The 27,842-nt window shown below is 35.8% G+C and overlaps 1 protein-coding gene across 2 annotated transcripts in view; it reads left to right on the forward strand.

The window, feature by feature from the left end:
• The first annotated feature begins 1,121 nt into the window (after positions 1 to 1,121).
• Positions 1,122 to 27,842, forward strand: part of FBXO41 (F-box protein 41) — a 348,646-nt gene continuing 321,925 nt past the window's right edge. Inside the window, exons 1-2 of one of the 2 annotated variants that reach the window (XM_073649898.1) lie at positions 1,122 to 1,411; positions 10,054 to 10,121. The gene's annotated coding sequence lies outside the window, so the exon portion shown is untranslated. The remainder of the gene's footprint in view (positions 1,412 to 10,053; positions 10,122 to 27,842) is intronic. The other variant, XM_073649890.1, reaches the window with a different exon arrangement.

Genomic DNA, 27,842 nt, shown 5'->3' on the forward strand with positions numbered 1-27,842 from the left:
TTGCTCATGTTGGGGGGCAGGCGGTGTTGCTCATGTTGGGGGGCAGGCAGTGTTGCTCATGTTGGGGGCAGGCAGTGTTGCTCATGTTGGGGGGCAGGCAGTGTTGGTCATGTTGGGGGCAGGCAGTGTTGATCATGTTGGGGAGCAGGCGGTGTTGCTCATGTTGGGGGGCAGGCGGTGTTGCTCATGTTGGGGGCAGGCAGTGTTGCTCATGTTGGGGGCAGGCAGTGTTGCCCATGTTGGGGGGCAGGCAGTGTTGCTCATGTTGGGGGGGGAGGCAGTGTTGCTCATGTTGGGGGCAGGCAGTGTTGATCATGTTGGGGAGCAGGCGGTGTTGCTCATGTTGGGGGGCAGGCGGTGTTGCTCATGTTGGGGGCAGGCAGTGTTGCTCATGTTGGGGGCAGGCAGTGTTGCTCATGTTGGGGGGCAGGCAGTGTTGCTCATGTTGGGGGGCAGGCAGTGTTGCTCATGTTGGGGGCTGGCAGTGTTGCTCATGTTGCGGTGCAGGCAGTGTTGCTCATGTTGGGGGCTGGCAGTGTTGCTCATGTTGCGGTGCAGGCAGTGTTGCTCATGTTGGGGGGCAGGCAGTGTTGCTCATGTTGGGGGCTGGCAGTGTTGCTCATGTTGGGGGCAGGCAGTGTTGGTCATGTTGGGGGGCAGGCAGTGTTGGTCATGTTGGGGGGTAGGCAGTGTTGATCATGTTGGGGAGCAGGCGGTGTTGCTCATGTTGGGGGGCAGGCGGTGTTGCTCATGTTGGGGGCAGGCGGTGTTGGTCATGTTGGGGGGCAGGCAGTGTTGCTCATGTTGGGGGGCAGGCAGTGTTGGTCATGTTGGGGGGCAGGCAGTGTTGCTCATGTTGGGGGGGGCAGGCAGTGTTGCTCATGTTGGGGGGGGCAGGCAGTGTTGGTCATGTTGGGGGGCAGGCAGTGTTGGTCATGTTGGGGGGCAGGCAGTGTTGCTCATGTTGGGGGGGGCAGGCAGTGTTGCTCATGTTGGGGGGGGCAGGCAGTATTGCTTACTTTGCTGGCCTATGTGTGGATGTAACATTGCATTTTATATCAGGCTCATGAGATACAGGCAGTAGAAGAAGCAGCAGTCCTAGGGACCGTCTGACAATATCCCAGCGCTGCAGTGCGGGGCTCTCGCGTGCTGTCCCCGGCTGGTGCTGGTGATCTCCGGGCCGGTGTGGCGGGGGCTGCCCCGGTGCCTGTGACGCTTCTGTAGTGCTCAGTGCTCCCGGCAGCAGCAGGGCTGGTGGGTGCTGGCGCTGGGAGGGGAGGCTCTTTGCAGACGGTGCCTTGGTGTGCAGCACATCTGGGCAGCTTGGGAGGTCCCCACGTAAGTGGAGAAGACACTGCGGGCATCTGCAGGAGGAGGCGACCCTGACACATACTGGGGGCTACCGGAGAAGGTAAGCGGCCTGCACCGGAGGGAGCTGCCGGGCCAATGCCGCCCCGCTGCGAGGAGCCGAGCGCCGCAGACATGGAGGAGGCAGCGCACGAGCAGTAGCCTGGTGTCTCCTCTGCATCCAGCGAGGGCACCGGCAGCGCTGCCGTCATCTACCGGTGCAGCGAGCCCCCGGTACCTGTGCAGCAGGCTGCTCCCGGGCGGGGGTCGGTGCTCCCGGTACCTGTGCAGCAGGCTGCTCCCGGGCGGGGGTCGGTGCCCCCGGTACCTGTGCAGCAGGCTGCTCCCGGGCGGGGGTCGGTGCTCCCGGTACCTGTGCAGCAGGCTGCTCCCGGGCGGGGGTCGGTGCTCCCGGTACCTGTGCAGCAGGCTGCTCCCGGGCGGGGGTCGGTGCCCCCGGTACCTGTGCAGCAGGCTGCTCCCGGGCGGGGGTCGGTGCTCCCGGTACCTGTGCAGCAGGCTGCTCCCGGGCGGGGGTCGGTGCTCCCGGTACCTGTGCAGCAGGCTGCTCCCGGGCGGGGGTCGGTGCTCCCGGTACCTGTGCAGCAGGCTGCTCCCGGGCGGGGGTCGGTGCCCCCGGTACCTGTGCAGCAGGCTGCTCCCGGGCGGGGGTCGGTGCTCCCGGTACCTGTGCAGCAGGCTGCTCCCGGGCGGGGGTCGGTGCCCCCGGTACCTGTGCAGCAGGCTGCTCCCGGGCGGGGGTCGGTGCCCCCGGTACCTGTGCAGCAGGCTGCTCCCGGGCGGGGGTCGGTGCTCCCGGTACCTGTGCAGCAGGCTGCTCCCGGGCGGGGGTCGGTGCTCCCGGTACCTGTGCAGCAGGCTGCTCCCGGGCGGGGGTCGGTGCCCCCGGTACCTGTGCAGCAGGCTGCTCCCGGGCGGGGGTCGGTGCTCCCGGTACCTGTGCAGCAGGCTGCTCCCGGGCGGGGGTCGGTGCCCCCGGTACCTGTGCAGCAGGCTGCTCCCGGGCGGGGGTCGGTGCTCCCGGTACCTGTGCAGCAGGCTGCTCCCGGGCGGGGGTCGGTGCCCCCGGTACCTGTGCAGCAGGCTGCTCCCGGGCGGGGGTCGGTGCCCCCGGTACCTGTGCAGCAGGCTGCTCCCGGGCGGGGGTCGGTGCTCCCGGTACCTGTGCAGCAGGCTGCTCCCGGGCGGGGGTCGGTGCCCCCGGTACCTGTGCAGCAGGCTGCTCCCGGGCGGGGGTCGGTGCCCCCGGTACCTGTGCAGCAGGCTGCTCCCGGGCGGGGGTCGGTGCCCCCGGTACCTGTGCAGCAGGCTGCTCCCGGGCGGGGGTCGGTGCTCCCGGTACCTGTGCAGCAGGCTGCTCCCGGGCGGGGGTCGGTGCTCCCGGTACCTGTGCAGCAGGCTGCTCCCGGGCGGGGGTCGGTGCCCCGGTACCTGTGCAGCAGGCTGCTCCCGGGCGGGGGTCGGTGCCCCCGGTACCTGTGCAGCAGGCTGCTCCCGGGCGGGGGTCGGTGCCCCCGGTACCTGTGCAGCAGGCGGCGGTCAGTGCTGCCGGTCCTTCAGCTCAGGCGCCCGCACTCTGCAGCATCTGATGCGGGAGGCAGGCGGCGGTGCCGGGGGGGAGGCTGCTGCAGATACCGGCAGGAAACCCAGGCAGGAGGCAGGATGGAGGCGACATGATGGGGACAGGAGAGAAAGTCCTGACCCCAAGGAGGCAGCACAGCTACTATCGCGACCTGCAGTGTATCAGCGACAGACAACCGGAATGTGTGTACATGTGTGCAGCCCTCCACATGCAAATGTATGTGCACCCCCCATAGCTATGCACAGCAGCATCTGATCCGGAGCTAAAGACCACCAGCATCACCCACCCATCAATGTCATCCTTCCATTTACCTAGCGCCATATCTACTATCTATCTATCTATCTATTATCTATCTATTATCTATCTATCATCTATCTATCTATTATCTATCATCTATCTATTATCTATCTATTATCTATCTATCATCTATCTATCATCTATTATCTATCTATTATCTATTATCTATCTATCATCTATCTATCATCTATTATCTATCTATTATCTATTATCTATCATCTATCTATTATCTATCATTATCTCTCTTATCTATCATCTATCTATTATCTATCTATTATCTATTATCTATCTATTATCTATCTATCATCTATCTATTATCTATCATCTATCATCTATCTATCATCTATCTATCATCTATCTATTATCTATCTATTATCTATCATCTATCTATTATCTATCTATTATCCATCTATCATCTACTATCTATCATCTATCTATTATCTATTATCTATCTATTATCTATCATCTATCTATTATCTATCTATTATCTATCTATCATCTATTATCTATCTATTATCTATCTATCATCTATCTATTATCTATCATCTATCTATTATCTATCATTATCTCTCTTATCTATCATCTATCTATTATCTATTATCTATCTATCATCTATCTATTATCTATCATCTATCTATTATCTATCTATTATCCATCTATCATCTACTATCTATCATCTATCTATTATCTATCTATTATCTATCATCTATCTATTATCTATCATCTATCTATCATCTATCTATTATCTATTATCTATCTATTATCTATCTATCATCTACTATCTATCATCTATCTATTATCTATTATCTATCTATCTATTATCGATCTACTATCTATCTATAATCTACCTATCTATTATCTATATATTATCTATCTATTATCTATCTATCTATAATCTATATATTATCTGTCTAATATATATTTGTTATCTGTCTACTATCAATCTATTTTCTAGATATCATCTATCTATTATCTATCTATCTATTATCTATCTATTATCTGTCTATCTATCTATTATCTATCTATCTATCTATTATCTGTCTATCTATCTATTATCTATCTATTATCTATCTATCATCTATCATCTATCTATCTATTATCTATCTATCTATCTATTATCTATCATCTATCTATTATCTATCTATTATCTATCTATCTATCATCTATTATCTATCTATCTATCATATATCTATCTATTATCTATCATCTATCTATTATCTATCTATCATCTATCTATATATTATCTATCTATTATCTATCTATTATCTATCTATTATCTATCTATTATCTATCTATCTATTATCTATCTATCATCTATCTATCTATTATCTATCTATTATCTATCTATCTATCTATTATCTATCTATTATCTATCTATCTATCTATTATCTATCTATCTATCATCTATCTATCTATTATCTATCATCTATCTATTATCTATCTATTATCTATCTATCTATCATCTATCTACTATCTATCTATCATCTATCTATCATCTATCTATCTATTATCTATCATCTATCTATTATCTATCTATTATCTATCTATCATCTATCTATCATCTATCTATTATCTATCTATCATCTATCTATATATTATCTGTCTATTATCTATCTTCTATCTATCTACTATCTATCTATCATCTATCTATTATCTATCTATCTATCATCTATCTATCTATTATCTATCTATTATCTATTATCTATCTATTAATTATCTATTATCTATCATCTATCTATTAATTATCTATTATCTATCTATTATCTGTCTATCTATCTATTATCTATCATCTATCTATCTATTATCTATCTATCATCTATCTATCTATTATCTATCTATCTATTATCTATCTATCTATTATCTATCTATTATCTGTCTATCTATCTATCATCTATCTATCTATTATCTATCTATTATCTATCTATCTATTATCTATCTATTATCTATCTATCTATTATCTATCTATTATCTATCTATCATCTATCTATCTATTATCTATCATCTATCTATTATCTATCTATTATCTATCATCTATCTACTATCTATCTATCATCTATCTATCATCTATCTATCTATTATCTATCATCTATCTATTATCTATCTATTATCTATCATCTATCTATTATCTATCTATTATCTATTATCTATCTATCATCTATCTATTATCTATCTATCTATCATCTATCTATATATTATCTGTCTATTATCTATCTTCTATCTATCTACTATCTATCTATCATCTATCTATTATCTATCTATCTATCATCTATCTATTATCTATCTATTATCTATCTATCATCTATCTATCATCTATCTATCTATTATCTATCTATCTATCTATTATCTATCATCTATCTATTATCTATCTATTATCTATCTATCTATCATCTATTATCTATCTATCTATCATATATCTATCTATTATCTATCATCTATCTATTATCTATCTATCATCTATCTATATATTATCTATCTATTATCTATCTATTATCTCTCTATTATCTATCTATCTATTATCTATCTATCTATCATCTATCTATTATCTATCTATTATCTATCTATCATCTATCTATCATCTATCTATCTATTATCTATCTATCTATCTATTATCTATCATCTATTATCTATCTATTATCTATCTATCTATCATCTATTATCTATCTATCTATCATATATCTATCTATTATCTATCATCTATCTATTATCTATCTATCTATCATCTATTATCTATCTATCTATCATATATCTATCTATTATCTATCATCTATCTATTATCTATCTATCATCTATCTATATATTATCTATCTATTATCTATCTATTATCTCTCTATTATCTATCTATCTATTATCTATCTATCTATCTATTATCTATCTATCTATCTATTATCTATCTATTATCTATTATCTGTCTATCTATCTATCATCTATCTATCTATTATCTATCTATTATCTATCTATCTATCTATTATCTATCTATTATCTATCTATCTATCTATTATCTATCTATCTATCATCTATCTATCTATTATCTATCATCTATCTATTATCTATCTATTATCTATCTATCTATCATCTATCTACTATCTATCTATCATCTATCTATCATCTATCTATCTATTATCTATCATCTATCTATTATCTATCTATTATCTATCTATCATCTATCTATTATCTATCTATCATCTATCTATATATTATCTGTCTATTATCTATCTTCTATCTATCTACTATCTATCTATCATCTATCTATTATCTATCTATCTATCATCTATCTATCTATTATCTATCTATTATCTATTATCTATCTATTAATTATCTATTATCTATCATCTATCTATTAATTATCTATTATCTATCTATTATCTGTCTATCTATCTATTATCTATCATCTATCTATCTATTATCTATCTATCATCTATCTATCTATTATCTATCTATCTATTATCTATCTATCTATCTATTATCTATCTATTATCTGTCTATCTATCATCTATCTATCTATTATCTATCTATCTATCTATTATCTATCTATCTATTATCTATCTATTATCTATCTATCATCTATCTATCTATTATCTATCATCTATCTATTATCTATCTATTATCTATCATCTATCTATCTATTATCTATCTATCTATCATCTATCTACTATCTATCTATCATCTATCTATCATCTATCTATCTATTATCTATCATCTATCTATTATCTATCTATTATCTATCATCTATCTATTATCTATCTATTATCTATTATCTATCTATCATCTATCTATTATCTATCTATCTATCATCTATCTATCTACTATCTATCTATCATCTATCTATTATCTATCTATCTATCATCTATCTATTATCTATCTATTATCTATCTATCATCTATCTATCATCTATCTATCTATTATCTATCTATCTATCTATTATCTATCATCTATCTATTATCTATCTATTATCTATCTATCTATCATCTATTATCTATCTATCTATCATATATCTATCTATTATCTATCATCTATCTATTATCTATCTATCATCTATCTATATATTATCTATTATCTATCTATTATCTCTCTATTATCTATCTATCTATTATCTATCTATCTATCTATTATCTATCTATCTATCTATTATCTATCTATCATCTATCTATTATCTATCTATCTATCATCTATCTATATATTATCTGTCTATTATCTATCTTCTATCTATCTACTATCTATCTATCATCTATCTATTATCTATCTATCATCTATCTATTATCTATCTATTATCTATCTATCATCTATCTATCTATTATCTATCTATCTATCTATTATCTATCATCTATCTATTATCTATCTATTATCTATCTATCTATCATCTATTATCTATCTATCTATCATATATCTATCTATTATCTATCATCTATCTATTATCTATCTATCATCTATCTATATATTATCTATCTATTATCTATCTATTATCTATCTATTATCTCTCTATTATCTATCTATCTATTATCTATCTATCTATCTATTATCTATCTATCTATCTATCTATTATCTATCTATTATCTATTATCTGTCTATCTATCTATCATCTATCTATCTATTATCTATCTATTATCTATCTATCTATCTATTATCTATCTATTATCTATCTATCTATTATCTATCTATCTATCATCTATCTATCTATTATCTATCATCTATCTATTATCTATCTATTATCTATCTATCTATCATCTATCTACTATCTATCTATCATCTATCTATCATCTATCTATCTATTATCTATCATCTATCTATTATCTATCTATTATCTATCTATCATCTATCTATTATCTATCTATCATCTATCTATATATTATCTGTCTATTATCTATCTTCTATCTATCTACTATCTATCTATCATCTATCTATTATCTATCTATCTATCATCTATCTATCTATTATCTATCTATTATCTATTATCTATCTATTAATTATCTATTATCTATCATCTATCTATTAATTATCTATTATCTATCTATTATCTGTCTATCTATCTATTATCTATCATCTATCTATCTATTATCTATCTATCATCTATCTATCTATTATCTATCTATCTATTATCTATCTATCTATCTATTATCTATCTATTATCTGTCTATCTATCTATCATCTATCTATCTATTATCTATCTATCTATCTATTATCTATCTATTATCTATCTATCTATCTATTATCTATCTATTATCTATCTATCATCTATCTATCTATTATCTATCATCTATCTATTATCTATCTATTATCTATCATCTATCTATCTATTATCTATCTATCTATCATCTATCTGCTATCTATCTATCATCTATCTATCATCTATCTATCTATTATCTATCATCTATCTATTATCTATCTATTATCTATCATCTATCTATTATCTATCTATTATCTATTATCTATCTATCATCTATCTATTATCTATCTATCTATCATCTATCTATATATTATCTGTCTATTATCTATCTTCTATCTATCTATCTATCATCTATCTATTATCTATCTATCTATCATCTATCTATTATCTATCTATTATCTATTATCTATCTATTAATTATCTATTATCTATCTATTATCTGTCTATCTATCTATTATCTATCATCTATCTATCTATTATCTATCTATCTATCTATCATCTATCTATCTATTATCTATCATCCATCTATTATCTATTATCTATCTATCATCTATCATCTATCTATTATCTGTCTATTATATATCTATCATCTATCTATCAATTATCTATCATCTATCTCTCTTGACATCTGATTCAGAGTCGCTTTATTGTTGGGTCCAAACGCACTTTACTATACCCAAAGCAAGAGAGGAGTAGAGACGAGGCATAGGGACTGTGGGGATGATGGCCGGGGCACGTCCGAGGCGGGGGCTATGGAAGTCCATGGCATGTCATGTTCTCTATGTCTATGGCCGCGTTCACATACCTCGCTGCTATCTCCACCCAGGGGCGGACATATCATTGGTGCAACCTGTGCGGCTGCAGAAGAGGTAAGGGGCCAGTTTATACCTCCAAAGCAGGTGCAGTTTTGCATTTTTAGTAGCTCTTTTGCTGCTAGCGGCCCATATATTGTTCTTGCACGGGGGCCCTCTTCTGTTTGTGTCCGCCAGTGTCTCCACCGTACTGGTTTCCTCCAGCAGGATATTATTTTTTTCTTCGTCCACCATAGGGCTGAAAATCAGAGCATCTTCAGCAGTGAGTGTTCCTCACTGCTGAGTATTTGGTGCAGTGTAGCAGGAAGTTGGTCTGATCCTCCACAGCTTCCAGGTTCGCAGTGTGGGCACAGTCTGTCCTTTCTGGGTTCGATGACCAGACTGTGGGCGCTGAGTCTATACTGGCTCAGGATCTGACGGACTCTGGGGTGGGAGTTTCTCCCAATATCGGGCTGGCCTGCAGTTTTGGTCACTTTCTGTGATTTCGTACCTGCAGTCACAGACATAGCTCTCCCGGCCCTCGTCTACCGTCAGCGTTTGTCAGGCTGCTGAGCTTTGTGTTTCGGTCAGCACGGGTTCAGGTGAGCTGGTCCGGAGCGCCTGGTTTGGACGGACCACCGACATGCAGCAGCCGGGCTTTATGGTGATGGAGCTCGGGCTGCTACTATGTAGCTTAGCGCAGAATGACAGCGCCCTCTTCAGGACTGCAAGGCATGGAGGGAATCTGCACAACTCAGCCTGATAGGCGCTATCTATCTCTCTCTGTCATTCTATCTATATCTACAGTGCCTTGAAAAAGTCTTCATACCTGTGAACTTTTCCACATTTTTCAGGTCACACCAACAAACTTAAAGCGCAGCTGTCAGCAGGATTGTGCTCAGTAAAGCACGTACACTGTCAGGTGAGCGCCGTTATACTCAGTAAAATGATACCTTTGCTGATGAAATCCGTCCAGTTGTTCTTTTCTTAATCTTTATTTTAATTTCTGACACAATGAGATGCTCGTGCTTCCGGCGGGCTTCGGGTAGGGGCTGTATCTGGTGCTCTCATTATGTATGCCTATCTCTGGCCTGTGATAGGTCACTGTGCTTTCAGTCACTGCCTGCTGTTTAAAATGCTGCCTGTGTAATTTGTGTGCCAAACCTGAAATTTACATGCACCAAAATGGCCGCCCGCGCACCTGAGGTCAGGACAGGTTTTCCTCCAGGATTGTCCTGTATTTAGCTCCATCCATCTTCCATCACCTCTGACCAGCTTCCCTGCCTCTGCTGAAGAAAAGCCTCCCCACAGCAGGATGCTGCCACCACCATGTGTGACGGTGGGGATGGTGTTTTCAGGGTGATGTGCAGCGTTAGTTTACCACCACACATAGGGTTTTGCATTTAGCCCAAAAAGTTCTCCTTTCGTCTCATCTGACCAGAGCCCCTTCTTCCACATGTTAGCTCCATCCACCCATCCATCCATCCACCCATCCATCCATCCATCCATCCATCCATCCACCTATCCATCCACCTATCCATCCATCCATCCATCCATCCATCCACCCATCCATCTATCCATCCACCCATCCACCTGATTTCCTAGTGACTTTCTTCTTGCTGCGACTGTCTGAATATGGCTGCAGTCGGGTATATATGTACGGAGCTGCTTGCACCTGCGGTGTATCCTTCATTGCTCGTTATAATGTTATAACGCATCAGTTATTGATTACATAGATGTTATTATGGTGTTGCCTGCATCTGCCCTCCATACCAGTGACCTCCTATAGTGTAATAATGAGGTAATTATGAGCTAATAGTAATATAATAAGGTAGTAGTGAGGTGGTGCTGCACTAATAATAAGATTATAGTAACAAAATGTGCTACTACTGAGATAATAATGAGGTGGTATTAATATAATGAGGTAGTAGTGAGGTAATATTGAGGTAGTAGTAATATAATGAGGTGGTAGTAATATAATGAGGTAGTAGTGTGGTAATAATGAGGTAGCAGTAATATAATGAGGTAGTAGTGAGGTAATAATGAGGTAGTAGTAATATAATGAGGTAGTAGTGAGGTAATAATGAGGTAGTAGTAATATAATGAGGTAGTAGTGAGGTAATAATGAGGTAGCAGTAATATAATGAGGTGGTAGTAATATAATGAGGTAGTAGTGAGGTAATAATGAGGTAGCAGTAATATAATGAGGTAGTAGTAATATAATGAGGTAGTAGTGAGGTAATAATGAGGTAGCAGTAATATAATGAGGTAGTAGTGAGGTAATAATGAGGTAGCAGTAATATAATGAGGTAGTAGTGAGGTAATAATGAGGTAGCAGTAATATAATGAGGTAGTAGTGAGGTAATAATGAGGTAGTAGTAATATAATGAGGTAGTAGTGAGGTAATAATGAGGTAGTAGTAATATAATGAGGTAGTAGTGAGGTAATAATGAGGTAGTAGTAATATAATGAGGTGGTAGTAATATAATGAGGTAGTAGTGTGGTAATAATGAGGTAGCAGTAATATAATGAGGTGGTAGTAATATAATGAGGTAGTAGTGAGGTAATAATGAGGTAGTAGTAATATAATGAGGTAGTAGTGAGGTAATAATGAGGTAGCAGTAATATAATGAGGTAGTAGTAATATAATGAGGTAGTAGTGAGGTAATAATGAGGTAGTAGTAATATAATGAGGTAGTAGTGAGGTAATAATGAGGTAGTAGTAATATGATGAGGTAGCAGTCATATAATGAGGTAGTAGTGAGGTAATAATGAGGTAGCAGTAATATGATGAGGTAGCAGTCATATAATGAGGTAGTAGTGAGGTAATAATGAGGTAGCAGTAATATAATGAGGTAGTAGTGAGGTAATAATGAGGTAGTAGTAATATAATGAGGTAGTAGTGTGGTAATAATGAGGTAGTAGTAATATAATGAGGTAGTAGTGAGGTAATAATGAGGTAGCAGTAATATAATGAGGTAGTAGTGAGGTAATAATGAGGTAGTAGTAATATAATGAGGTAGTAGTGAGGTAATAATGAGGTAGCAGTAATATAATGAGGTAGTAGTAATATAATGAGGTAGTAGTGAGGTAATAATGAGGTAGTAGTAATATAATGAGGTAGTAGTGAGGTAATAATGAGGTAGTAGTAATATAATGAGGTAGTAGTGAGGTAATAATGAGGTAGCAGTAATATAATGAGGTAGTAGTGAGGTAATAATGAGGTAGTAGTAATATAATGAGGTAGTAGTAATATAATGAGGTAGTAGTGAGGTAATATTGAGGTAGTAATAATATAATGAGGTAGTAGTAATATAATGAGGTAGTAGTGAGGTAATATTGAGGTAGTAGTAATATAATGAGGTAGTAGTGAGGTAATAATGAGGTAGCAGTAATATAATGAGGTAGTAGTAATATAATGAGGTAGTAGTAATATAATGAGGTAGTAGTGAGGTAATAATGAGGTAGCAGTAATATAATGAGGTAGTAGTGAGGTAATAATGAAGTAGTAGTAATATAATGAGGTAGTAGTAATATAATGAGGTAGTAGTGAGGTAATAATGAGGTAGCAGTAATATAATGAGGTAGTAGTGAGGTAATAATGAGGTAGTAGTAATATAATGAGGTAGTAGTGAGGTAATAATGAGGTAGCAGTAATATAATGAGGTAGTAGTAATATAATGAGGTAGTAGTAATATAATGAGGTAGTAGTGAGGTAATAATGAGGTAGCAGTAATATAATGAGGTAGTAGTGAGGTAATAATGAAGTAGTAGTAATATAATGAGGTAGTAGTAATATAATGAGGTAGTAGTGAGGTAATAATGAGGTAGCAGTAATATAATGAGGTAGTAGTGAGGTAATAATGAGGTAGTAGTAATATAATGAGGTAGTAGTGAGGTAATAATGAGGTAGCAGTAATATAATGAGGTAGTAGTAATATAATGAGGTAGTAGTAATATAATGAGGTAGTAGTGAGGTAATATTGAGGTAGTAGTAATATAATGAGGTAGTAGTGAGGTAATAATGAGGTAGTAGTAATATAATGAGGTAGTAGTGAGGTAATAATGAGGTAGCAGTAATATAATGAGGTAGTAGTAATATAATGAGGTAGTAGTGAGGTAATAATGAGGTAGCAGTAATATAATGAGGTAGTAGTGAGGTAATAATGAGGTAGTAGTAATATAATGAGGTAGTAGTGAGGTAATATTGAGGTAGTAGTAATATAATGAGGTAGTAGTGAGGTAATAATGAGGTAGCAGTAATATAATGAGGTAGTAGTAATATAATGAGGTAGTAGTGAGGTAATAATGAGGTAGTAGTAATATAATGAGGTAGTAGTGAGGTAATAATGAGGTAGTAGTAATATAATGAGGTAGTAGTGAGGTAATAATGAGGTAGTAGTGAGGTAATAATGAGGTAGCAGTAATATAATGAGGTAGTAGTGAGGTAATAATGAGGTAGCAGTAATATAATGAGGTAGTAAGGTAATAATGAGGTAGCAGTAATATAATGAGGTAGTAGTAATATAATGAGGTAGTAGTAATATAATGAGGTAGTAGTAATATAATGAGGTAGTAGTGAGGTAATAATGAGGTAGTAGTAATATAATGAGGTAGTAGTGAGGTAATAATGAGGTAGTAGTAATATAATGAGGTAGTAGTGAGGTAATAATGAGGTAGTAGTGAGGTAATAATGAGGTAGCAGTAATATAATGAGGTAGTAGTGAGGTAATAATGAGGTAGCAGTAATATAATGAGGTAGTAAGGTAATAATGAGGTAGCAGTAATATAATGAGGTAGTAGTAATATAATGAGGTAGCAGTAATATAATGAGGTAGTAGTAATATAATGAGGTAGTAGTGAGGTAATAATGAGGTAGTAGTAATATAATGAGGTAGTAGTGAGGTAATAATGAGGTAGTAGTAATATAATGAGGTAGTAGTGAGGTAATAATGAGGTAGTAGTGAGGTAATAATGAGGTAGCAGTAATATAATGAGGTAGTAGTGAGGTAATAATGAGGTAGCAGTAATATAATGAGGTAGTAAGGTAATAATGAGGTAGCAGTAATATAATGAGGTAGTAGTAATATAATGAGGTAGTAGTAATATAATGAGGTAGTAGTGAGGTAATAATGAGGTAGCAGTAATATAATGAGGTAGTAGTGAGGTAATAATGAGGTAGTAGTAATATAATGAGGTAGTAGTGAGGTAATAATGAGGTAGCAGTAATATAATGAGGTAGTAGTAATATAATGAGGTAGTAGTAATATAATGAGGTAGTAGTGAGGTAATATTGAGGTAGTAGTAATATAATGAGGTAGTAGTGAGGTAATAATGAGGTAGTAGTAATATAATGAGGTAGTAGTGAGGTAATAATGAGGTAGCAGTAATATAATGAGGTAGTAGTAATATAATGAGGTAGTAGTGAGGTAATAATGAGGTAGCAGTAATATAATGAGGTAGTAGTGAGGTAATAATGAGGTAGTAGTAATATAATGAGGTAGTAGTGAGGTAATAATGAGGTAGCAGTAATATAATGAGGTAGTAGTAATATAATGAGGTAGTAGTGAGGTAATAATGAGGTAGCAGTAATATAATGAGGTAGTAGTGAGGTAATAATGAGGTAGCAGTAATATAATGAGGTAGTAGTGAGGTAATAATGAGGTAGTAGTAATATAATGAGGTAGTAGTGAGGTAATAATGAGGTAGTAGTGAGGTAATAATGAGGTAGCAGTAATATAATGAGGTAGTAGTAATATAATGAGGTGGTATTAATATAATGAGGTAGTAGTGAGGTAATAATGAGGTAGCAGTAATATAATGAGGTAGTAGTGAGGTAATATTGAGGTAGTAGTAATATAATGAGGTAGTAGTGAGGTAATAATGAGGTAGTAGTAATATACTGAGGTAGTAGTGAGGTAATAATGAGGTAGCAGTAATATAATGAGGTAGTAGTAATATAATGAGGTAGTAGTGAGGTAATAATGAGGTAGCAGTAATATAATGAGGTAGTAGTGAGGTAATAATGAGGTAGTAGTAATATAATGAGGTAGTAGTGAGGTAATAATGAGGTAGCAGTAATATAATGAGGTAGTAGTAATATAATGAGGTAGTAGTGAGGTAATAATGAGGTAGTAGTAATATAATGAGGTAGTAGTGAGGTAATAATGAGGTGGTAGTAATATAATGAGGTAGTAGTGAGGTAATAATGAGGTAGTAGTAATATAATGAGGTAGTGAGGTAATAATGAGGTAGCAGTAATATAATGAGGTAGTAGTGAGGTAATAATGAGGTAGCAGTAATATAATGAGGTAGTAGTGAGGTAATAATGAGGTAGTAGTAATATAATGAGGTAGTAGTGAGGTAATAATGAGGTGGTAGTAATATAATGAGGTAGTAGTGAGGTAATAATGAGGTAGTAGTAATATAATGAGGTAGTAGTGAGGTAATAATGAGGTAGCAGTAATATAATGAGGTAGTAGTGAGGTAATAATGAGGTGGTAGTAATATAATGAGGTAGTAGTGAGGTAATAATGAGGTGGTAGTAATATAATGAGGTAGTAGTGAGGTAATAATGAGGTAGTAGTAATATAATGAGGTAGTAGTGAGGTAATAATGAGGTAGTAGTAATATAATGAGGTAGTGAGGTAATAATGAGGTAGTAGTAATATAATGAGGTAGTAGTAATATAATGAGGTAGTAGTGAGGTAATAATGAGGTAGTAGTAATATAATGAGGTAGTAGTGAGGTAATAATGAGGTAGCAGTAATATAATGAGATAGTAGTGAGGTAATAATGAGGTAGTAGTAATATAATGAGGTAGTAGTGAGGTAATAATGAGGTAGTAGTAATATAATGAGGTAGTAGTGAGGTAATAATGAGGTAGCAGTAATATAATGAGGTAGTAGTAATATAATAAGGTAGTAGTGAGGTAATAATGAGGTAGTAGTAATATAATGAGGTAGTAGTGAGGTAATAATGAGGTAGTAGTAATATAATGAGGTAGTAGTAATATAATGAGGTAGTAGTGAGGTAATAATGAGGTAGTAGTAATATATTGAGGTAGTAGTGAGGTAATAATGAGGTAGTAGTAATATAATGAGGTAGTAGTGAGGTAATAATGAGGTAGCAGTAATATAATGAGGTAGTAGTGAGGTAATAATGAGGTAGCAGTAATATAATGAGGTAGTAGTGAGGTAATAATGAGGTAGCAGTAATATAATGAGGTAGTAGTGAGGTAATAATGAGGTAGCAGTAATATAATGAGGTAGTAGTGAGGTAATAATGAGGTAGCAGTAATATAATGAGGTAGCAGTAATATAATGAGGTAGTAGTGAGGTAATAATGAGGTAGCAGTAATATAATGAGGTAGTAGTGAGGTAATAATGAGGTAGCAGTAATATAATGAGGTAGTAGTGAGGTAATAATGAGGTAGTAGTAATATAATGAGGTAGTAGTGAGGTAATAATGAGGTAGCAGTAATATAATGAGGTAGTAGTGAGGTAATAATGAGGTAGCAGTAATATAATGAGGTAGCAGTAATATAATGAGGTAGTAGTGAGGTAATAATGAGGTAGCAGTAATATAATGAGGTAGTAGTGAGGTAATAATGAGGTAGCAGTAATATAATGAGGTAGTAGTGAGGTAATAATGAGGTAGCAGTAATATGAGGTAGTAGTGAGGTAATAATGAGGTAGTAGTAATATAATGAGGTAGCAGTAATATAATGAGGTAGTAGTGAGGTAATAATGAGGTAGCAGTAATATAATGAGGTAGTAGTGAGGTAATAATGAGGTAGTAGTAATATAATGAGGTAGTAGTGAGGTAATAATGAGGTAGTAGTAATATAATGAGGCAGTAGTGAGGTAATAATGAGGTAGCAGTAATATAATGCGGCAGTAGTGAGGTAATAATGAGGTAGCAGTAATATAATGAGGTAGTAGTGAGGTAATAATGAGGTGGTAGTAATATAATGAGGTAGCAGTAATATAATGAGGTAGTAGTAATATAATGAGGTAGCAGTGAGGTAATAATGAGGTAGTAGTAATATAATGAGGCAGTAGTGAGGTAATAATGAGGTGGTAGTAATATAATGAGGTGGTAGTGAGGTAATAATGAGGTAGTAGTAATATAATGAGGTAGTAGTGAGGTAATAATGAGGTAGTAATATAATGAGGTAGTAGTGAGGTAATAATGAGGTAGCAGTAATATAATGAGGTAGTAGTGAGGTAATAATGAGGTAGCAGTAATATAATGAGGTAGTAGTGAGGTAATAATGAGGTAGCAGTAATATAATGAGGTAGTAGTGAGGTAATAATGAGGTAGCAGTAATATAATGAGGTAGTAGTGAGGTAATAATGAGGTAGTAGTAATATAATGAGGTAGTAGTGAGGTAATAATGAGGTAGTAGTAATATAATGAGGCAGTAGTGAGGTAATAATGAGGTAGCAGTAATATAATGCGGCAGTAGTGAGGTAATAATGAGGTAGCAGTAATATAATGAGGTAGTAGTGAGGTAATAATGAGGTGGCAGTAAGATAATGAGGTAGCAGTGAGGTAATAATGAGGTAGTAGTAATATAATGAGGTAGTAGTGAGGTAATAATGAGGTGGTAGTAATATAATGAGGTGGTAGTGAGGTAATAATGAGGTAGTAGTAATATAATGAGGTAGTAGTGAGGTAATAATGAGGTAGTAGTAATATAATGAGGTAGTAGTGAGGTAATAATGAGGTAGTAGTGAGGTAATAATGAGGTAGCAGTAATATAATGAGGTAGTAGTGAGGTAATAATGAGGTAGCAGTAATATAATGAGGTAGTAAGGTAATAATGAGGTAGCAGTAATATAATGAGGTAGTAGTAATATAATGAGGTAGCAGTAATATAATGAGGTAGTAGTAATATAATGAGGTAGTAGTGAGGTAATAATGAGGTAGTAGTAATATAATGAGGTAGTAGTGAGGTAATAATGAGGTAGTAGTAATATAATGAGGTAGTAGTGAGGTAATAATGAGGTAGTAGTGAGGTAATAATGAGGTAGCAGTAATATAATGAGGTAGTAGTGAGGTAATAATGAGGTAGCAGTAATATAATGAGGTAGTAAGGTAATAATGAGGTAGCAGTAATATAATGAGGTAGTAGTAATATAATGAGGTAGTAGTAATATAATGAGGTAGTAGTGAGGTAATAATGAGGTAGCAGTAATATAATGAGGTAGTAGTGAGGTAATAATGAGGTAGTAGTAATATAATGAGGTAGTAGTGAGGTAATAATGAGGTAGCAGTAATATAATGAGGTAGTAGTAATATAATGAGGTAGTAGTAATATAATGAGGTAGTAGTGAGGTAATATTGAGGTAGTAGTAATATAATGAGGTAGTAGTGAGGTAATAATGAGGTAGTAGTAATATAATGAGGTAGTAGTGAGGTAATAATGAGGTAGCAGTAATATAATGAGGTAGTAGTAATATAATGAGGTAGTAGTGAGGTAATAATGAGGTAGCAGTAATATAATGAGGTAGTAGTGAGGTAATAATGAGGTAGTAGTAATATAATGAGGTAGTAGTGAGGTAATAATGAGGTAGCAGTAATATAATGAGGTAGTAGTAATATAATGAGGTAGTAGTGAGGTAATAATGAGGTAGCAGTAATATAATGAGGTAGTAGTGAGGTAATAATGAGGTAGCAGTAATATAATGAGGTAGTAGTGAGGTAATAATGAGGTAGTAGTAATATAATGAGGTAGTAGTGAGGTAATAATGAGGTAGCAGTAATATAATGAGGTAGTAGTGAGGTAATAATGAGGTAGCAGTAATATAATGAGGTAGTAGTAATATAATGAGGTGGTATTAATATAATGAGGTAGTAGTGAGGTAATAATGAGGTAGCAGTAATATAATGAGGTAGTAGTGAGGTAATATTGAGGTAGTAGTAATATAATGAGGTAGTAGTGAGGTAATAATGAGGTAGTAGTAATATACTGAGGTAGTAGTGAGGTAATAATGAGGTAGCAGTAATATAATGAGGTAGTAGTAATATAATGAGGTAGTAGTGAGGTAATAATGAGGTAGCAGTAATATAATGAGGTAGTAGTGAGGTAATAATGAGGTAGTAGTAATATAATGAGGTAGTAGTGAGGTAATAATGAGGTAGCAGTAATATAATGAGGTAGTAGTAATATAATGAGGTAATAGTGAGGTAATAATGAGGTAGTAGTAATATAATGAGGTAGTAGTGAGGTAATAATGAGGTGGTAGTGAGGTAATGAGGTAGTAGTGAGGTAATAATGAGGTAGTAGTAATATAATGAGGTAGTGAGGTAATAATGAGGTAGCAGTAATATAATGAGGTAGTAGTGAGGTAATAATGAGGTAGCAGTAATATAATGAGGTAGTAGTGAGGTAATAATGAGGTAGTAGTAATATAATGAGGTAGTAGTGAGGTAATAATGAGGTGGTAGTAATATAATGAGGTAGTAGTGAGGTAATAATGAGGTAGTAGTAATATAATGAGGTAGTAGTGAGGTAATAATGAGGTAGCAGTAATATAATGAGGTAGTAGTGAGGTAATAATGAGGTGGTAGTAATATAATGAGGTAGTAGTGAGGTAATAATGAGGTGGTAGTAATATAATGAGGTAGTAGTGAGGTAATAATGAGGTAGTAGTAATATAATGAGGTAGTAGTGAGGTAATAATGAGGTAGTAGTAATATAATGAGGTAGTGAGGTAATAATGAGGTAGTAGTAATATAATGAGGTAGTATTGAGGTAATAATGAGGTAGTAGTAATATAATGAGGTAGTAGTGAGGTAATAATGAGGTAGCAGTAATATAATGAGATAGTAGTGAGGTAATAATGAGGTAGTAGTAATATAATGAGGTAGTAGTGAGGTAATAATGAGGTAGTAGTAATATAATGAGGTAGTAGTGAGGTAATAATGAGGTAGCAGTAATATAATGAGGTAGTAGTAATATAATAAGGTAGTAGTGAGGTAATAATGAGGTAGTAGTAATATAATGAGGTAGTAGTGAGGTAATAATGAGGTAGTAGTAATATAATGAGGTAGTAGTAATATAATGAGGTAGTAGTGAGGTAATAATGAGGTAGTAGTAATATATTGAGGTAGTAGTGAGGTAATAATGAGGTAGTAGTAATATAATGAGGTAGTAGTGAGGTAATAATGAGGTAGCAGTAATATAATGAGGTAGCAGTAATATAATGAGGTAGTAGTGAGGTAATAATGAGGTAGCAGTAATATAATGAGGTAGTAGTGAGGTAATAATGAGGTAGCAGTAATATAATGAGGTAGTAGTGAGGTAATAATGAGGTAGCAGTAATATAATGAGGTAGTAGTGAGGTAATAATGAGGTAGCAGTAATATAATGAGGTAGCAGTAATATAATGAGGTAGTAGTGAGGTAATAATGAGGTAGCAGTAATATAATGAGGTAGTAGTGAGGTAATAATGAGGTAGCAGTAATATAATGAGGTAGTAGTGAGGTAATAATGAGGTAGTAGTAATATAATGAGGTAGTAGTGAGGTAATAATGAGGTAGCAGTAATATAATGAGGTAGTAGTGAGGGAATAATGAGGTAGCAGTAATATAATGAGGTAGCAGTAATATAATGAGGTAGTAGTGAGGTAATAATGAGGTAGCAGTAATATAATGAGGTAGTAGTGAGGTAATAATGAGGTAGCAGTAATATAATGAGGTAGTAGTGAGGTAATAATGAGGTAGCAGTAATATGAGGTAGTAGTGAGGTAATAATGAGGTAGTAGTAATATAATGAGGTAGCAGTAATATAATGAGGTAGTAGTGAGGTAATAATGAGGTAGCAGTAATATAATGAGGTAGTAGTGAGGTAATAATGAGGTAGTAGTAATATAATGAGGTAGTAGTGAGGTAATAATGAGGTAGTAGTAATATAATGAGGCAGTAGTGAGGTAATAATGAGGTAGCAGTAATATAATGCGGCAGTAGTGAGGTAATAATGAGGTAGCAGTAATATAATGAGGTAGTAGTGAGGTAATAATGAGGTGGTAGTAATATAATGAGGTAGCAGTAATATAATGAGGTAGTAGTAATATAATGAGGTAGCAGTGAGGTAATAATGAGGTAGTAGTAATATAATGAGGCAGTAGTGAGGTAATAATGAGGTGGTAGTAATATAATGAGGTGGTAGTGAGGTAATAATGAGGTAGTAGTAATATAATGAGGTAGTAGTGAGGTAATAATGAGGTAGTAATATAATGAGGTAGTAGTGAGGTAATAATGAGGTAGCAGTAATATAATGAGGTAGTAGTGAGGTAATAATGAGGTAGCAGTAATATAATGAGGTAGTAGTGAGGTAATAATGAGGTAGCAGTAATATAATGAGGTAGTAGTGAGGTAATAATGAGGTAGCAGTAATATAATGAGGTAGTAGTGAGGTAATAATGAGGTAGTAGTAATATAATGAGGTAGTAGTGAGGTAATAATGAGGTAGTAGTAATATAATGAGGCAGTAGTGAGGTAATAATGAGGTAGCAGTAATATAATGCGGCAGTAGTGAGGTAATAATGAGGTAGCAGTAATATAATGAGGTAGTAGTGAGGTAATAATGAGGTGGCAGTAAGATAATGAGGTAGCAGTGAGGTAATAATGAGGTAGTAGTAATATAATGAGGTAGTAGTGAGGTAATAATGAGGTGGTAGTAATATAATGAGGTGGTAGTGAGGTAATAATGAGGTAGTAGTAATATAATGAGGTAGTAGTGAGGTAATAATGAGGTAGTAGTAATATAATGAGGTAGTAGTGAGGTAATAATGAGGTAGCAGTAATATAATGAGGTAGTAGTGAGGTAATAATGAGGTGGTAGTAATATAATGAGGTAGTAGTGAGGTAATAATGAGGTGGTAGTAATATAATGAGGTAGTAGTGAGGTAATAATGAGGTAGTAGTAATATAATGAGGTAGTGGTGAGGTAATAATGAGGTAGCAGTAATATAATGAGGTAGTAGTGAGGTAATAATGAGGTAGCAGTAATATAATGAGGTAGTAGTGAGGTAATAATGAGGTAGCAGTAATATAATGAGGTAGTAGTGAGGTAATAATGAGGTAGCAGTAATATAATGAGGTAGTAGTGAGGTAATAATGAGGTAGCAGTAATATAATGAGGTAGCAGTAATATAATGAGGTAGTAGTGAGGTAATAATGAGGTAGCAGTAATATAATGAGGTAGTAGTGAGGTAATAATGAGGTAGCAGTAATATAATGAGGTAGTGAGGTAATAATGAGGTAGTAGTAATATAATGAGGTAGTAGTGAGGTAATAATGAGGTAGCAGTAATATAATGAGGTAGTAGTGAGGTAATAATGAGTTAGCAGTAATATAATGAGGTAGTAGTGAGGTAATAATGAGGTAGCAGTAATATAATGAGGTAGTAGTGAGGTAATAATGAGGTAGCAGTAATATAATGAGGTAGTAGTGAGGTAATAATGAGGTAGTAGTAATATAATGAGGTAGTAGTGAGGTAATAATGAGGTAGTAGTAATATAATGAGGCAGTAGTGAGGTAATAATGAGGTAGCAGTAATATAATGCGGCAGTAGTGAGATAATAATGAGGTAGCAGTAATATAATGAGGTAGTAGTGAGGTAATAATGAGGTGGTAGTAATATAATGAGGTGGCAGTAATATAATGAGGTAGTAGTAATATAATGAGGTAGCAGTGAGGTAATAATGAGGTAGTAGTAATATAATGAGGTAGTAGTGAGGTAATAATGAGGTGGTAGTAATATAATGAGGTGGTAGTGAGGTAATAATGAGGTAGTAGTAATATAATGAGGTAGTAGTGAGGTAATAATGAGGTAGCAGTAATATAATGAGGCAGTAGTGAGGTAATAATGAGGTAGCAGTAATATAATGAGGTAGCAGTAATATAATGAGGTGGTAGTGAGGTAATAATGAGGTGGTAATAATATAATGAGGTAGTAGTGAGGTAATAATGAGGTGGTAGTAATATAATGAGGTGGTAGTGAGGTAATAATGAGGTAGCAGTAATATAATGAGGTAGTGAGGTAATAATGAGGTAGTAGTAATATAATGAGTCAGTAGTGAGGTAATAATGAGGTGGTAGTAATATAATGAGGCAGTAGTGAGGTAATAATGAGGTAGCAGTAATATAATGAGGTAGTAGTGAGGTAATAATGAGGTAGCAGTAATATAATGAGGTAGTAGTAATATAATGAGGCAGTAGTGAGGTAATAATGAGGTGGTAGTAAAATAATGAGGTAGTAGTAATATAATGAGGTAGTAGTGAGGTAATAATGAGGTGGTAGTAATATAATGAGGTGGTAGTGAGGTAATAATGAGGTAGCAGTAATATAATGAGGTAGCAGTGAGGTAATAATGAGGTAGCAGTAATATAATAAGGTAGTAGTGAGGTAATAATGAGGTAGCAGTAATATAATGAGGTAGTAGTAATATAATGAGGTATTAGTGAGGTAATAATGAGGTAGCAGTAATATAATGAGGTAGCAGTAATATATTGAGGTAGTAGTGAGGTAATAATGAGGTAGCAGTAATATAATGAGGTAGTAGTGAGGTAATAATGAGGTAGCAGTAATATAATAAGGTAGTAGTGAGGTAATAATGAGGTAGTAGTAATATAATGAGGTAGTAGTGAGGTAATAATGAGGTATTAGTAATATAATGAGGTAGTAGTAATATAATGAGGTAGTAGTGAGGTAATAATGAGGTAGTAGTAATATAATGAGGTAGTAGTGAGGTAATAATGAGGTAGCAGTAATATAATGAGGTAGTAGTAAGGTAATAATGAGGTAGCAGTAATATAATGAGGTAGTAGTAATATAATGAGGTAGTAGTGAGGTAATAATGAGGTAGTAGTAATATAATGAGGTAGTAGTGAGGTAATAATGAGGTAGTAGTAATATAATGAGGTAGTAGTGAGGTAATAATGAGGTAGCAGTAATATAATGAGGTAGTAGTAAGGTAATAATGAGGTAGTAGTAATATAATGAGGTAGCAGTAATATAATGAGGTAGTAGTGAAGTAATAATGAGGTAGTAGTAATATAATGAGGTAGTAGTAATATAATGAGGTACTAGTGAGGTAATAATGAGGTAGTAGTAATATAATGAGGTGGTAGTAATATAATGAGGTGGTAGTGAGGTAATAATGAGGTAGTAGTAATATAATGAGGTAGCAGTAATATAATGAGGTGGTAGTGAGGTAATAATGAGGTAGTAGTAATATAATGAGGTAGTAGTAATATAATGAGGTAGTAGTGAGGTAATAATGAGGTAGTAGTAATATAATGAGGTAGTAGTGAGGTAATAATGAGGTAGTAGTAATATAATGAGGTAGTAGTGAGGTAATAATGAGGTAGCAGTAATATAATGAGGTAGTAGTGTGGCAATAATGAGGTAGTAGTAATATAATGAGGTAGTAGTGAGGTAATAATGAGGTAGCAGTAATATAATGAGGTAGTAGTGAGGTAATAATGAGGTAGTAGTAATATAATGAGGTAGTAGTAATATAATGAGGTAGTAGTGAGGTAATAATGAGGTAGCAGTAATATAATGAGGTAGTAGTGAGGTAATAATGAGGTAGCAGTAATATAATGAGGTAGTAGTGAGGTAATAATGAGGTAGTAGTAATATAATGAGGTAGTAGTAATATAATGAGGTAGTAGTGAGGTAATAATGAGGTAGTAGTAATATAATGAGGTAGTAGTAATATAATGAGGTAGTAGTGAGGTAATAATGAGGTAGCAGTAATATAATGAGGTAGTAGTGAGGTAATAATGAGGTGGTAGTAATATAATGAGGTAGTAGTAATATAATGAAGTAGTAGTGAGGTAATAATGAGGTAGCAGTAATATAATGAGGTAGTAGTAATATAATGAGGTAGTAGTGAGGTAATAATGAGGTAGCAGTAATATAATGAGGTAGTGGTGAGGTAATAATGAGGTAGCAGTAATATAATGAGGTAGTAGTGAGGTAATAATGAGGTAGTAGTAATATAATGAGGTAGTAGTGAGGTTATAATGAGGTAGTAGTGAGGTAATAATGAGGTAGCAGTAATATAATGAGGTAGTAGTGAGGTAATAATGAGGTAGCAGTAATATAATGAGAGAGTAGTGAGGTAATAATGAGGTAGCAGTAATATAATAAGGTAGCAGTAATATAATGAGGTAGTGAGGTAATAATGAGGTAGCAGTAATATAATGAGGTAGTTGTGAGGTAATAATGAGGTAGTAGTAATATAATGAGGTAGTAGTGAGGTAATAATGAGGTAGTAGTAATATAATGAGGTAGTAGTGAGGTAATAATGAGGTAGTAGTAATATAATGAGGTAGTAGTGAGGTAATAATGAGGTAGTAGTAATATAATGAGGTAGTAGTGAGGTAATAATGAGGTAGTAGTAAAATAATGAGGTAGTAGTGAGGTAATAATGAGGTAGCAGTAATATAATGAGGTAGTAGTGAGGTAATAATGAGGTAGCAGTAATATAATGAGGTAGTAGTGAGGTAATAATGAGGTAGTAGTAATATAATGAGGTAGTAGTGAGGTAATAATGAGGCAGTAGTAATATAATGAGGTAGTAGTGAGGTAATAATGAGGTAGTAGTAATATAATGAGGTAGTAGTGAGGTAATAATGAGGCAGTAGTAATATAATGAGATAGTAGTGAGGTAATAATGAGGCAGTAGTAATATAATGAGATAGTAGTGAGGTAATAATGAGGTAGTAGTAATATTATGAGGTAGTAGTGAGGTAATAATGAGGTAGTAGTAATATAATGAGGTAGTGAGGTAATAATGAGGCAGTAGTAATATAATGAGGTAGTAGTGAGGTAATAATGAGGCAGTAGTAATATAATGAGATAGTAGTGAGGTATTAATGCGGTAGCAGAAATATAATGAGGTAGTAGTAATATAATGAGGTAGTAGTAAGGTAATAATGAGGCAGTAGTAATATAATGAGGTAGTAGTGAGGTAATAATGAGGTAGTAGTAATATCATGAGGTAGTAGTGAGGTAATAATGAGGTAGCAGTAATATAATGAGGTAGTAGTAATATAATGAGGTAGTAGTGAGGTAATAATGAGGTAGTAGTAATATAATGAGGTAATAATGAGGTAGTAGTAATATAATGAGGTAGTAGTGAGGTAATAATGAGGTAGTAGTAATATAATGAGGTAGTAGTAATATAATGAGGTAGTAGTGAGGTAATAATGAGATAGCAGTCATATAATGAGGTAGTAGTGAGGTAATAATGAGGTAGCAGTAATATAATGAGGTAGCAGTAATATGATGAGGTAGCAGTCATATAATGAGGTAGTAGTGAGGTAATAATGAGGTACTAGTAATATAATGAGGTAGTAGTAATATAATGAGGTAGTAGTAATATAATGAGGTGGTAGTGAGGTAATAATGAGGTAGTAGTAATATAATGAGGTAGTAGTGAGGTAATAATGAGGTAGCAGTAATATAATGAGGTAGTAGTGAGGTAATAATGAGGTAGTAGTAATATAATGAGGTAGTAGTAATATAATAAGGTAGTAGTGTGGTAATAATGAGGTAGCAGTAATATAATGAGGTAGTAGTGAGGTAATAATGAGGTAGCAGTAATATAATGAGGTAGTAGTGAGGTAATAATGAGGTGGTAGTAATATAATGAGGTAGTAGTAATATAATGAAGTAGTAGTGAGGTAATAATGAGGTAGCAGTAATATAATGAGGTAGTAGTAATATATTGAGGTAGTAGTGAGGTAATAATGAGGTAGCAGTAATATAATGAGGTAGTGGTGAGGTAATAATGAGGTAGCAGTAATATAATGAGGTAGTAGTGAGGTAATAATGAGGTAGTAGTAATATAATGAGGTAGTAGTGAGGTAATAATGAGGTAGCAGTAATATAATGAGGTAGTAGTGAGGTAATAATGAGGTAGTAGTAATATAATGAGGTAATAATGAGGTAGTAGTATTATAATGAGGTAGTAGTGAGGTAATAATGAGGTAGTAGTAATATAATGAGGTAGTAGTAATATAATGAGGTAGTAGTGAGGTAATAATGAGATAGCAGTCATATAATGAGGTAGTAGTGAGGTAATAATGAGGTAGCAGTAATATAATGAGGTAGCAGTAATATGATGAGGTAGCAGTCATATAATGAGGTAGTAGTGAGGTAATTATGAGGTACTAGTAATATAATGAGGTAGTAGTAATATAATGAGGTAGTAGTAATATAATGAGGTGGTAGTGAGGTAATAATGAGGTAGTAGTAATATAATGAGGTAGTAGTGAGGTAATAATGAGGTAGCAGTAATATAATGAGGTAGTAGTGAGGTAATAATGAGGTAGTAGTAATATAATGAGGTAGTAGTGTGGTAATAATGAGGTAGCAGTAATATAATGAGGTAGTAGTGAGGTAATAATGAGGTAGCAGTAATATAATGAGGTAGTAGTGAGGTAATAATGAGGTGGTAGTAATATAATGAGGTAGTAGTAATATAATGAAGTAGTAGTGAGGTAATAATGAGGTAGCAGTAATATAATGAGGTAGTAGTAATATAATGAGGTAGTAGTGAGGTAATCATGAGGTAGCAGTAATATAATGAGGTAGTGGTGAGGTAATAATGAGGTA

Source organism: Phyllobates terribilis, unplaced genomic scaffold, assembly GCF_046119375.1.
Source record: "Phyllobates terribilis strain yellow unplaced genomic scaffold, ASM4611937v1 Scaffold_1__5_contigs__length_1240528914, whole genome shotgun sequence".
NCBI classification, from domain to species: Eukaryota; Metazoa; Chordata; class Amphibia; order Anura; family Dendrobatidae; genus Phyllobates; species Phyllobates terribilis.